This window comes from Anopheles merus, chromosome 2L (genome assembly GCF_017562075.2).
Source record: "Anopheles merus strain MAF chromosome 2L, AmerM5.1, whole genome shotgun sequence".
Taxonomy (NCBI): Eukaryota; Metazoa; Arthropoda; class Insecta; order Diptera; family Culicidae; genus Anopheles; species Anopheles merus.
This window is the reverse complement of record NC_054083.1, coordinates 4,654,226-4,667,879: the sequence shown is the minus strand read 5'-3', so window position 1 is coordinate 4,667,879 and position 13,654 is coordinate 4,654,226. Positions and strand designations below refer to the sequence as shown.

At 43.1% G+C, this 13,654-nt stretch overlaps 1 protein-coding gene and 1 long non-coding RNA gene across 49 annotated transcripts in view; one reads left to right on the top strand and one right to left on the bottom strand.

The window, feature by feature from the left end:
• LOC121593718 (sodium channel protein para) overlaps nt 1–13,654 on the bottom strand; it is a 155,455-nt gene that overhangs the window by 107,189 nt on the left and 34,612 nt on the right. The window lies entirely within an intron of this gene.
• Nucleotides 1,631–2,283, top strand: LOC121593721. The gene is made up of 2 exons (XR_006004832.1): nt 1,631–1,922; nt 1,999–2,283. It is a non-coding gene; the product is annotated as an uncharacterized LOC121593721 (long non-coding RNA).

Here is a 13,654-nt window from a genome sequence, read left to right as displayed (position 1 = left end):
AGAAAGAGTGCTGTTGATAACGTCTCAACATTCTAAAAATCCTTCAAAAAATAGTTTTTTCGTGACATTCACTCGTTCACAGTTTAAGGTTGTTCCTGAGGCAAATCGGAACCACTGTAAAACCACGTGAATAAAGCGGGATAAATTATATAAGGAACAAATGTACAATTGTTAATGTGTGTTTTGCAAGCCGGCAAGTGTATAGTATCCTGCGAAACAGTGGCGGATCTAACGGTAGGCGGACTAGGCGCTCGCCTGGGGCCCCGCCGATTTAGGGGCCCTGTAGATCGCCATTCTATAGAATGCCGTATAGACAGAGTACTAGCGACAAGGGCCTCGGAAGGATGGATGTTGGGGCCCCGAGGCTGGCGAATCATATGCACCCCCCCCCCCCCCCCAATCAACAAAAATTTTAGAGCCTGTGATTGATGATCGTAGGGGCCCCACCGACTGCTAAATCTCCCAACAGCAAGTGCAGTACCGCTACCCCCTCCCCCCCCCCCCAATCCAGAACACCATTTACCATTTATAGGGGGCCTTAACTCGTCTTACCGCCTAGGGCCCCCGATGCCATTAATCCGCCACTGCTGCGAAACACACCCGCTGTTGATAAAAACTGTTCCTGAGGCAAGTCGGAACAAAGCAGCGCTAAAGTGTAGTAGTGTAGGTGAAAGTAGGCTGTAAGGGCATGTGTTAATTCTCTGTCCAATTCATGCATGCTAACTACGTAAAAGTTCCTGAGGAAATTCGGAACAGGTCAGTGCAGAAGTGAAATAGTTCAGGAGAAAACACACAAAACAAACACGCTTTCAGTTGTCCATTTAGTAATTGTTTAAATGTCATAACCATGGTGAAACAAGGTGATATAATTTCGTGCTTAGCTTATGTATACGTATTTCTAAAACTGAAAAAGTTATTTGCCGCTATTTGCTTAGCAAAATGTGATCCGCCATTTCCTTTGACCAAAGATAGCAATCAGGCAGGGGTGAACAACCAAGCAGGGCAGATCAACCAGATAATTAAAATGAGGAATGAAGTGTTTTATAGTGCTGGCCAAACGAAACACGAGTCAGGTCATCTCATGAGGCTAGAATTGCGTTCGGACATGAAAAGGAGGCACCGAGAGACAATACCGAATCGGACGAATCAGAATGTTTGCGTGGCTCGCAAACACTGGCGGAGAGTGTTAATAATTATTAACAACCGATTCGCACAGAAGGTGTTGATCCCTGTAATTGACGACAGAGGGCGGCATGGTAAATGCTTAGTGTGGACAACGTCCAACACTGATCGGGCCGAGTACTCCCGAAGGCTTACGATCAGGGCTACGGGAGAGAAGAAAATTCACTCTTTCGCCTTAGCCCGAGACAAGTGACGGATTTTTTAGCGTCTCTCAATAAAATTCTAACTTAAAGATAGCTTAAAAAACGCTTGTTTTTATTAACAATAATTTACTGCGTGCGAAAGAAAGAGTGCTGTTGATAACGTCTCAACAATGCCCAAGTAGCAACCGAAGCATTTTTCTCTCAGTTTCAACCCCCTCATGTCCAAAAACTGCCTTCGCTCACTATTCCTATCTCATTTCTACATTCTACAACGTTTGTTGGGTTCTCGCTCATCAGGGTGCTAGTCAATTCTCTCTTGCCACACGAAGAGAATTCTCCTGCACACTTCGTGTGTTTGATTCTACCCATCCCTGTTGAACACAAGTCATTTTCTTCCATCGCTCTCATCTGGGTGTTTGCTCTTTTCCATCCAAGCCAAAGAGCGACTTCAGTGTGCTCTGAACCGTGGACATGAGAGTGTGTGTTTGTGTGCTGCGTGAACTATTTTTCCTGCGTAAAACACTTTCCCGTACTGCACCATCCGCAGTGTTCTTTTTGCTTCATCGGAGGACGAATTTTTATCATCTAATTGTTTCGGTAAGTGTCCTTTTCTAAGTGTCTAGTGCTATGTGACATTTATTCTAAATAAAACATTGCACTTTACAAGTTTCAGATGTGTGCTGCTACCGCTAGCTGTTCTCCAAATCTCTTCAAATTGCGACACTGTGTGCACAGGCGTTCAAGGTTCAATTGATCCTCAAGCACAAAGGCAATTTTATCACATCTTTAAATCAAGTGTAATCTTTTTAACAAAGTGTGTCTATTAATTGTGTATTTTCATCAACAGCCTTCATACAACATCGCGGTTGAGGCGCGCCAAATCTGATGACATCTTTCCTGAACCAAGCAGGCTGAACACGCGCACCACCACGGGCGCCAGCGCGGTGTGAAGAGGGAAGAAGAAAAGACAGAATTGGAAACAGTCGCGCCAGGCTTCCAACCACCGTGTGTGTGTATGTAAGTATGTGAGAACACATGTGTGAATCCTCTTGTGGGAATTGCAAAAAGAATAGAATAAAGAATGTGAAGCAGCTAGACTGCCGCAACCAAATCAAGAGAGTGAATTCTCATTTCAATCCGAAAAACTGGGAGAGAGTGATGACATGCAAGAGGGAATAAAACTAGAAACACGAGAGAGGGCCACACGAAGCGCTTTCGGGTTTTTTCGCCTTCGCACACATTTTGCTTTATGCGCGCGAAAAAGTGAGCCTTGATGAGCGCGATGGCTCCCATACAAAGGCCTTCGGCTTTGCTAGCTGGGTTATTAGGTCATACAAGACACCCTACTAGCAAAGAGAATGAAAAAGTGTGCGACTTTCAGGCGAGGGGCATGTAGAGGCATGGGGATATACGCGGAGTTACGCGGAGGCGCGAGCGTGTTTTGGTTTCTACTAGTGATGCGCGTTGCGTTCCGAACCTACCAGGTGCGATCCGTTCCAGTATGCAAGTATCCAGACCGCGATCCTCATTTTTAACCCAAGCAGGTTCAAACAGAACCTGTAGCTCCCATCGTTCTTTGCGATCCGACCTGAACCGACTGTTATGAACGAACTTATCGATTCGATCTGAACCGGCTGCTCTCACCGTTCTCGGCGATCTGTGCTGGGCCGGTTGCTCTCAGTGCTTATTGCGATCCGGCCTAGAACGCACGACATTCTACTCTCTTTATATTGATGAGCCAGTTTGCTGTAAAAAAATCATCCAGGTTCAATTTAAACCTGTTTCTCTCAGCGTTTTTTTTCGATCTAGTCTGGAACGCACGATCATCTGCTCTCTTTCATACGATGGGCTGATTTGGTACGTACAAAGGAAGCAGGTAAAATCTGAATCTGTTTCTCTCAGCGTTCTTTTCATCCGGTAAAGAACGGCGTTCTCTTCTCTTTTGCTTCTTTCTAGTATGGACACACACACACACATTCTGTCTATGTGAGTGATAATAGCGCCAGCCATACTCTCTCAGTCAAAGAGATAACGGTACAACACCTGAGCCGTGAAGCCAGGTAAGGATAGAGATTTGTGATTGGTGGGAAGCTAATCGCCAAAATTTAAAAAGACAATCCTGCACTAGCGTTAAGCGCAATGAATGAAATGTTTCTCTTCTGCCATATGGGTGTTATCAGTATAGGTGCGTTATTTTTGGCTGGATTGTGGTAGTCAATTAATTGCTATGTGTTGTGTCAATGAATTGTATTCTCTCACAGAACGTTTGCCAAACTCGGACTCAAAACATGTACTTTATTTATGGTTTAGGCTTATGAAAATTAATATTCTTATGACTTTGACCGTATTTTAGGCTGACTTTAAGCCGGGTAGGCTTTACTTAAGAAAAAAATAGTCGCTGGTTTGGAATCACATTGACCGATGTTCGACTTTTGGCTTTCGAGTTGGCAGAGAAAAATAAAATTGAACACTTTTCAATTTTATAAAAAAAGAAAAAGATTACTGAAAGATGGCTGCCAGGTTATTTTTTAAAGGAATCTTAACCATTCATTCCGTAAACCAGATGCTACCTCCGCAGCTTCTACTATATGGAGTCTGGTCCGATGCTATTTGTAATGAAATTTTTGTTCTTGCTTTTAGCTTCATTTATTTCGCATATTTCAATAAGGTTTTGTGTTAATTTTTAATAAAATTGGTACGAAATACTTTGCTGAACTCCATTGAAAACTACAGGCCATCAGAGTTTTTTATTTTAACAGCTAAAACCAATGTGTCGAAATCACCCCACAAGGTGTCGATCTTACCCGCACTGCAGTCGTGACACAACAAAAAATACATTTTTTTATTTTTAGCAAAATGTTATCAAAATCAATCCAGGAACCGTAGTTTCTCGTAAGATGGTACATAATAAATCAAAAAAGCTTTTTCGATATCTACTTGTAAGTTTACATTGGCAGAAGTATTGCAATCAGGGGAAAACCTTAAGGTGTCGAAACTACCCCTAGTTCCCCTAATTTGAAGGCAGGCGAGAGAGCGCTGCCCGCGCTTACTCTCAATTCGGGAAATAACCACTGCCATTCGACTATGGCGGATAATACGAATTCGACCGAACCCCTTCTCCCTGTTTCTACATGCCCCTCGCCAGTAAATTTCACTCTCTTTGCCTGTCAGGTAGTGCGATACTGATGAACCTGCGGCGCAAGAGCACGCAAGCGTTTGGTGGTGGTGGGCCAAAATGATGGTGCCTCTCGGTGGATATGGTGCACGAGAAGAATTCGTCCCGCAAAAGGCATCCGTTTGGGCGCTGAAATCGACCGACGCCTACGGAGACAGTAACAACAACAACCTTCCAGATAGGGGGCGGATCTCAATCCATCCAGACGCAGGCGGCGGAACAGCATCAAGGTGTACCAGATTGTGAAACACGGGCCGTCCAGTACGACACAGGCCTTATCGGCAGATGGCATGGAAATGCCGCGTACAATGAGGCCGTACCGTGGCGCCTCGCGCTGTAGCGCTCTTTTACGCACCGAAGCTTAGCACTGCCATCGGGGTGTCTTCACCGAGCCGCAAGGACAGTGTAGGAACAAGGACAAATATTAGCCAAAATCGGTTTAGCCATCTTGGATGCCATTTGACAGCAGAGAGCCCTTGAAAATTCATCATACAATCAAAAATGTAATATTACTAGAGGCATCCATACACTTCCTGTATTTTTTTTTAAATAATTAATAATTTGATTGCGATAACCAGACCGATTTATCATTTTAATGACAAATTAAATTTGAATCCAAAAGGGTTCTTAGATGTCAAACTGCTGTAACGAACTTTTGGCTACTTGTCAAATCGTTCTACAATACTTGACCACGTTCCTACACAGTCCTTGACCGAGCCGTAGGATCCAACCAATATGGTGTATATTTATTATAACAAGTACAAATTTCATTGATTTATTTCATGAAAAAAGGTAGCTTTACGAAGAAATATAAACATGATGACTAAAACGCAAGGAAACATAATGTCATCATTGTCGATTTTTTCGTTAATTTTGATCCTTTTCTGTAAAAATACCGGTTAAATTTTATAATTTTACGAAACATTGACGAAGCCAGGAAAGCGTTAGGCAGTGTTTAAGCCTTGGAATTATTCCTGTGTGGTAAGCGCCTGTCGGTATTCCTGTCGGTAGGGTACTATTGGGAATTATTGGCTGTCACGGTCTGCATGAGCACAGTAACGATAATGGTAGTAGATTGGTCCAGTTCGCCGCAGCTCGAAGCCGCATCTGGTTGTAGGAAGTACCAAATTTGCGCGGAGGGACATCCACAAAATAACGTGGGCGCACCCGGATGGAGAATCTTTCAACCAGATCGACCACGTGTTAATAAGCCGCCGACGACAGTCGAGTCTGTTAAATGTCAGAACATATCGAGGAGCCAATATCGATTCCGATCACTACTTGGTTGGCTTAGTGATACGTTGTAGAGTCGCCCGCCCCCGTGCCAATGGGGGCAGAGAAAACACGCAGCCTTGGCTTAACACGGACTCTCTAAGGGACATTACTGTCCAACAGGAATTCAAAGCCGCTTTAGACGAGTCTCTACTACCAGAAAACAGATATGAAACTACGAGCGAGAGGTGGAACGCTCTAAAAACAAAAATAATAAACTGTGCAAGAAATATACTCCCACCACGTCGTGGCAACACCAAATCTGGCTGGTTCGACGATGAATGCAGACAAGTGACCGAACGTAAGAATACTGCATACCGAGCAATGCAGCGACGGCATAGCACGCGGGCATGCGCAGAGGAATATTCACGGCTCAGACGCGAAGAGAAACGAGTTCATCGCTCCAAGAAGCATGCTTTGGAAGAGCAAAACATGCGGGAACTCGAGTAAACCAGAGAGGCGTACGGACCGACACGAAAGTTTTACCAAGCGATAGCAGGTCACCGAAAAAACGTTGTACTTAAGGACCTGCTGTCGCAACAAGGATGGAGATCTGGTCAGTAACCAGCCAGAGATCTTCTCGCGGTGGGCTCAGTACTTTGATGAATTACTCAACGTCCAGCTAGAGGCTGCACTAGCAGACAGTGTCATGCTACTGCCACCTATGCATGCATGCATAGAGGAAACACAAAAGGCTATCCGTCGGCTGAAAAATAACAAGGCACCTGGAACCGACGGAATCGCAGCTGAACTGGTCAAGAATGGAGGTGCACGACTAGAAAACGAGATTCATCAAATTGTTACTGAGGTGTGGGATAGCGAATCGATGCCTTGTGATTGGAATCTCGGCATCATCTACCCCATATACAAGAAGGGACACAGGTTGGACTGCAACAACTACAGGGGTATTATGTTGTTGAATACCGCCTATAAAATATCCTCCCTGATCCTTCAAGATCGTCTTGTCCCGCACGTCGAAGAGATAGTCGGAAACTATCAAAGAGGATTCCGAAACGGAAAATCAACCACTGATCAGATCTTCCCCATGCGGTAGATCTTGGAGAAGATGGCTGAATACAGAAACGACACATACCATCTCTTCATTGACTTGAAAGCCGCATATGATAGCATAGCCAAGGTAAAACTGTACGACGCTATGAGCTCATTTGGAATCCCGGCCAAACTGATAAGGCTAATTAGAATGACTATGACCAACGTCACATGCCAGGTGAGGGTGGATGGAAAACTCTCAGAACCTTTTGCTACCACCAAAGGTCTGCGCCAGGGGGACGGGCTTGCCTGTCTCCTATTCAACTTGGCGCTAGAGAGGGCCATCCGCGACTCGAGGGTGTAGACTTCGGGAACTATCTTCTATAAGTCAACCCAGATCCTGGCATACGCTGATGATATAGACATCATTGGTCTGCGGCTCTCCTATGTAGCAGAAGCCTACCAAGGGATCGAGCAGGCGGCAGAGAACCTCGGATTGTAGATAAACGGGGCAAAGACCAAACTGATGGTGGCAACATCAGCGGACCTACCAATAAATAATCAGAATCTACGTAGGTGTGACGTGCAGATAGGTGAACGAACTTTTGAAGTCGTCCCAGAATTCACCTATCTGGGGTCAAAAGTCAGCAACGACAACAGCATGGAAGCTGAGTTGCACGCAAGGATGCTGGTTGCCAACCGGTCATTCTACAGCCTGAAAAATCAGTTCACCTCAAAGAACCTGTCGCGACGGACGAAGCTGGGACAATATAGTACCTATATAGTACCGGTACTCACATACGCCTCTGAGATATGGACACTGTCCAAATCTGACGAAACCTTCTTAGCCGCGTTCGGATACTTGGCCCCGTATGTGTGGAAGAATAATGAAGGAGCTGCTATAATAACGAGTTATACGAGATGTACGGTGACCTCACTGTCGTACAGCGCATCAAGCTCGTGAAACGACTATCTACTTTTCTTTTTAAAAATAAGTAAAACATATTTTTATTTAAGTTTACGCCAAACCAACTAAACTTTATTGCACGCACCAGAAACCACCACCAAACTACTTGATAGCCGTTAAAAAGTGCGGCGTCGTTTTTTCGCCATCGCGCCGCAAAACCGTTCGATCATCGAACTCCGCTTCGTCCGATCGCTCGCTCTCTCGGTTTTCGGTTCGCTCGTTCTCCTTTCGCAACTATCCGCAATTTGTGTTCTCACGGCCGCCCCTTTAGCCGCAGCTACACGTAGCCTTATCGAAAACGGATAATCGTAGCGGCCAAGGTCGCTACACTCGCTAGGCTCCGGTGGGCTGGTCATGTTGTACGCATGGAACGGATGACCCAGCCCGTAAAGTCTTTTTAGGCCGTCCACAAGGACAGAGGAGGCGTGGTAGGCCCAAATAGAGGTGGCAAGATGGCTTGGAGGCGTACCGCCATTAAGGCCGGGATAACGGACTGGCAGACTCCTGAGGCAGGCCAAGACCGCAAAGCGGTTGTAGCGCCAGATAAGTAAGCAAGTAAGTAAACCCTGTATCTCGTCGTAAATCGCGTTCGCTCCGCGCCAGGGAGTGATGGGTAATCCGGAGCGGAGTCAATGAATCAACTCTGACTCCGGTGCGCAAAATATGACGTCGACTCCGGATCATAACCGGATTTGACTCCGGATCAGTCCAGATCAATTCGGATCAATTCGGATCAGTTCGGAACAGTCCGGATCAGTCCGGATCAGTCCGGATCAGTCCGGATCAGTTCGTGTAAATTGTTAAACCTTTTCGTACATATTCGATGCCTTTCTTGAAAGTCAATGAACTCATCAAGAATTGTCTAAACGATAATGAACTGTCTTTTTGGGAATTAGCAATTGCAACGTTAACCTAAAATACTCGCCCAGACTCTACCGGACACGTTCCGACTCAGCCGAACTCACCTGGACTGATCGCGAGTATCCACATGACGCCCACGGTCCTGCCCACGTCCGAATGCAGAGCCGATGGCATACGATTCTACCTTTACCATTAACATGAGAGGGACAGGGCTTAACCCCGAACGTACCCGAAAGGTATAATGAGAGCTAATACTTGTATAAGAATCCTGTGGGGATTAATTTGTTTTCTGTGAAAAACACGGAGTTAGTAAATGAATTAATGTTCCAACAGGAAGACGACTCAAGTTATACAATAAGAATTTTTTTTTTTCGAATCGAATGAAACTTCTTTAATGGCTCCCAATTAGTATTAATTTTAATCCTATCGAGATTTCGTGTGCAAATTTTGATGCGAATGTGGTGAAAATGACGCGATTAGGAAAAACAAAATATGTTAAAGCTCTGAAATACTCTTAAGAAGAACCAATGCCAAATATGTGCAAATAAAAACAAAATAAACTATGTCAAAGATCCTGGAACATGTGAAGAATGCGAGAGGAATGCATATAAATCATAAGTTTGTTGTTATATTTGTTCAGAACAATATTTTCTGTAGAGTGATTTTGATCAATTTTGAAAACAAATATTTTTTCTTGAAGCAAACTTCTCCTTTTTGTCATGCTATGGTACTACACATTCTTAAGCATATCTTGAATTTTTTTTTTTTCAAAAAATAAAGCAGTAAAACTTAATTTTTATTGGGGCACTTTATTTTGCCGGGTTCAAACAGTAAATTTATGAATGTATAGCTGAGACTTGCGCCAGAGCTACTAGCAAGAATCAACATTAACGTACCGCCTTTATGTTCGTAATCCGTATCCTCTGATAGTATATAATATTAGTTTTTGAGATATTATTTGTTAACCCCTGAAGGCAGACATCTTAAAGAAATACAAATTAAAATACTCACATGAATCCCGTGAGAGAAGAGGGAGTCAATTGAGTTTTGATAGTATGAGAACGATTTCAGTCAATTTAAGCATGATGCTGTTAGTTTCGATCTTATAACAACGATTTGAGTCAATTTAAGCAGAATGCTGTAAGTTTTGATAGCATGAGAACGATTTCAATCAATTTAAGTAGAATGCTGTGAGTTTTGATGGTACAACAACGATTTCAATCAATTTAAGCATAATGCTGTAAATTTCGATCGAATAACAATAATTTCAGTCAATTTAAGCAGAATGCTGTGAGTTTTTATAGTATGTGAACAATTTCAGTCAATTTATGCAGAATGCGGTGAGTTTTGATGGTATCAGAACAATTTCAGTCAATTAAAGCAGAATGCTGTGAGTTTTGATAGTATGAGAACGATTTCAGTCAATTTAAGCAGAATGCTGTCAATTTGATGGTACAACAACAATTTCAGTCAATTTAAGCCGAATGCTTCGATGTTTGGAGGAGCTGTTTGTTTTCTCTCAAAAATTAAGTCCAAAATTGTCTGCCTATAGGCACCAGAATGGGTACTGAGATAGTACCCCATCTCAGGTCCATAGATTTACCCATTCATCGCGTTTTGGCCGTTTGGGAAGATGCGAGCCGTACGCACTTCTATCGTCGATGCGCTCCACACTCTCAAACGGGTAGCACACGGCCAAATAAACACATTATACACACTTAACACTATGCTTAACACATAACACTTATTGCGCACAACAAGCACCGATCGCTTTACGTACAACTAAGCGTATGCAAAAAATTGTATGTGCACAAATTTATGAAATAGGACAAACTGCACGCACACAAACTTGTTCCACAGCCAAGATGGCTAGCTAGACTACAGGTGGGTTCTTAGCTCTGATTTTGGTAGCCATGATGGATGGAGATTTCTATGGAGATTGGCAGATACGGAGTCATGATTGCTAAAGATTTTATATGACTTGCTAAGTAACTGGCGCTGGTGAATTTAGCGGATTTCGGGTATCGGGGGCAGTAAGACGAGTTGAGGCCCCCCAACTTGAGGAGGTGAGTGCGATTGTACTGTTATACACACTAGATACTATAAAATATCGATCTAAGAGGCCCCAAAACCGACGGGGCCATAGGCGACCGCCTAGTCCGCTTACCGTTAGATTCGTCACAGTACGATGGGTCGGTATCAAAAGAAAATTGAGGCGAAGGTGGTCATTTTAACAAGCATGGATGAACGACTTTTAACTAGTATAAAATGCTATAGATGTAGAACATAGGAAACATCAGTTAAGCTTATATTTATAAGCTATATATTTATAAATATAAATTTATAAATCTAATGTTAAAAGTTTATGATTGCGCCGTGTCGAGAATGATTGTAACGTGGCCTGCAGATCGAAAAGTTTGCTCATCCTTGTATTAAGACATTGATAATACAGGAAAAAACCTGCTTGACAGGAAAAAACCTTGTCGTAGTTTTTTTCTTCGGTACAACACTGTTCACAATACAGTGAAATCTCTCCAAGATGCAGTTTATTCAAGATGAATTGTTTCTTTAAGAAGAGCATTTTGACGGACCCATCATATTCCATATATTTTATGTCTCTTCAAGATGAATGTATCCTCCTAAATTGAACATTCTCTAAGATGCATTTGCGATTTGGTACACAGGCGGTCCCCGAGATACACGGTTAATGGGGACCAAAAACGGCCGCATACTACCGCGTATCTCGAATTTCCGCGTAAGTCGAATCTCGTAACCTCCAGCCAAAATATCACAAATTTTCGTAAAATTTTGCAAGTAGGGGTTGGTTTTAGCCACCAAATTAAGTATATGATATGTTTCTACTGATTTGAACAGTTTTAAACCTTTTGAAATGCTATATTAGATTGGATCAATACGGAAATTATTGGGTATTTCACAATGGATGTGTCGGTACAATTTGCTCAAAAAACTGTCAAATTTGGAAAACCTCGTATCTCCGAATCCGCCTATAAGAGGTACCGTGTATCTCGGGGACCGCCTGTATTCAATTTTCTAAAATGAATTTTCGAATGACGGTTCACAAAATTTTGGTCAAAGGATACCAAGTATTTTTCCGTGGTTTGGTGCAAAGTGTATGAAGACCAGGTGCTCTCAAAGACTGTGAAATTGTCACTCTTTCTGTCAAAAGGAGCTTTTTTTGATTCTGAAATTAGTTGTCAATTTGTATGAGACGAGACCACCTGGTATTCATACACTTTGGTTTCGTGGATATGTCATAGTAACACCTTCACTAGTTTTCCGTGACATGAATATCTCTCTAAGCTGAAGGTCCCTTGAAGATTCACTTTAATGATAATTTTTTACACGGCACTGTCTGGATTTCGCAGAACCAGGATATTCAGCAAAAATTACGCACTCTTCAGCTTGTCTTGAAATATAACACATGAAAATAAGCTGCTAAAAATTTTTGACATTCAAGGGACAATTTTATCCGCACAATATGATTTAAATTGTTTCGCTGATTGCCATTGACACTACCGGGCGAACGTTGATATCCAAAACGGCGAATATGCGAATCGTATCCCCGACAGAAACGCGAATCCTCAAGGGTTAAATTAAGGATCAAATGGGTTAAGTCAAGGGTTGTGAATATTAGTTGACGGAATTGGCTGATCTAACGGTAGTTCTATATACGGCGGGCTTGGGTTATTTGACGGACGATGTATTTAATGAATAAAAATATCACAGAAAATCATTTCGTACGTGGCTGTCAAAGCGATAAGACGTGTTGATAGCGATCCAAGTGTTTTTTTTTTTTTTCAATAAGTGATGTTGGTATCTCGGAAAACATTCCGAGTAGATTTCTCACAGGTCCCGTCTAGACCAAAACCAAGTGAAGCCATAAACTTCATTTGGTCTCGTTCAGGCAAGGCCACGGAGAAAATTGTGCGAGTGCAGTGCAAAGGAGCTTTAGCCGCTGTCTTTATACAGATGGAGGATGAAGCTTCGGCATTGCGTATAGTGGAAGAAAACGATGGTAAGCACAGCGTACAGTGCAATGGAAAGGATTTTGTAATCCCTTTCAGTATGGACGACCAGTCAATTATCGTGAGAATTCATGACCTTTCCGCAGATGTGCCTGATAAGGCCATTTCTCAGTTTCTCGTTAAGTACGGTGAAGTGCGTGAGATTCGTGAAGGAACCTGGGGTCACATATACCCGTACAAAGGCCTTCCCGATGGCAACAAATATGTGACGATGGTTTTAGAGAAACCTATACCATCGCAAATAACTATACACGGAGACTATACGTGCGCAACGTATCGAGGCCAAATTAGAACATGCCGAAGCTATGGAAAAACGCAGCATCATGGGAAGACATGTTCTGATAATAGAAAAGAATATAAGAAAACGATAAGTAACGTTCAAGATCGACTTACAAATCACATCAGCGAGCCAGTGCAAAATATGCCCGAAACTTCCGCGGCTCTTATAAAAAATCCGACAACCGTACCAACATCCACGACACCGGTGTCACTAACATCAACCTCGCTGGTGGCGCCAACGTTGTCACTCAGACCAACGTCGCCCTTAGTGTTATTACAAACACTGCCTAGTACGACAAAGCCCACAGTAGCGCTAGCTAAACCTGCTGCTTCGACATCTGTCGTGGAATTTAAGGCTCCACACACACCGTCACCTAATCTCTTCCATACCAATACCGCATTAACTAGTGCGGCTATTGTAAGTAAAAGAAGGACAGACGATGCATCCGACAGCGATGCTTCGACCTCTTCGCTAACAAGTGTACACAAACGCAAGCCTGGACGACCACCAAAACAAACACAAAACAGACGCGCGATTAGCGTATGAATTACCACGAAATAGTAGTGAGTAATCAACTTAATGAAAAAAATACTCCAGTGGAACTGCAGAAGTGTCCTGCATAATAAAGATATGTTGAATGCAAAGCTATCTGAGCAGGACATTGACGCTTTCGTTTTGTGTGAAACCTGGTTAGCCAAAACTGAGGACTTTTTTCTTTCTGGATTTAACATAACCACA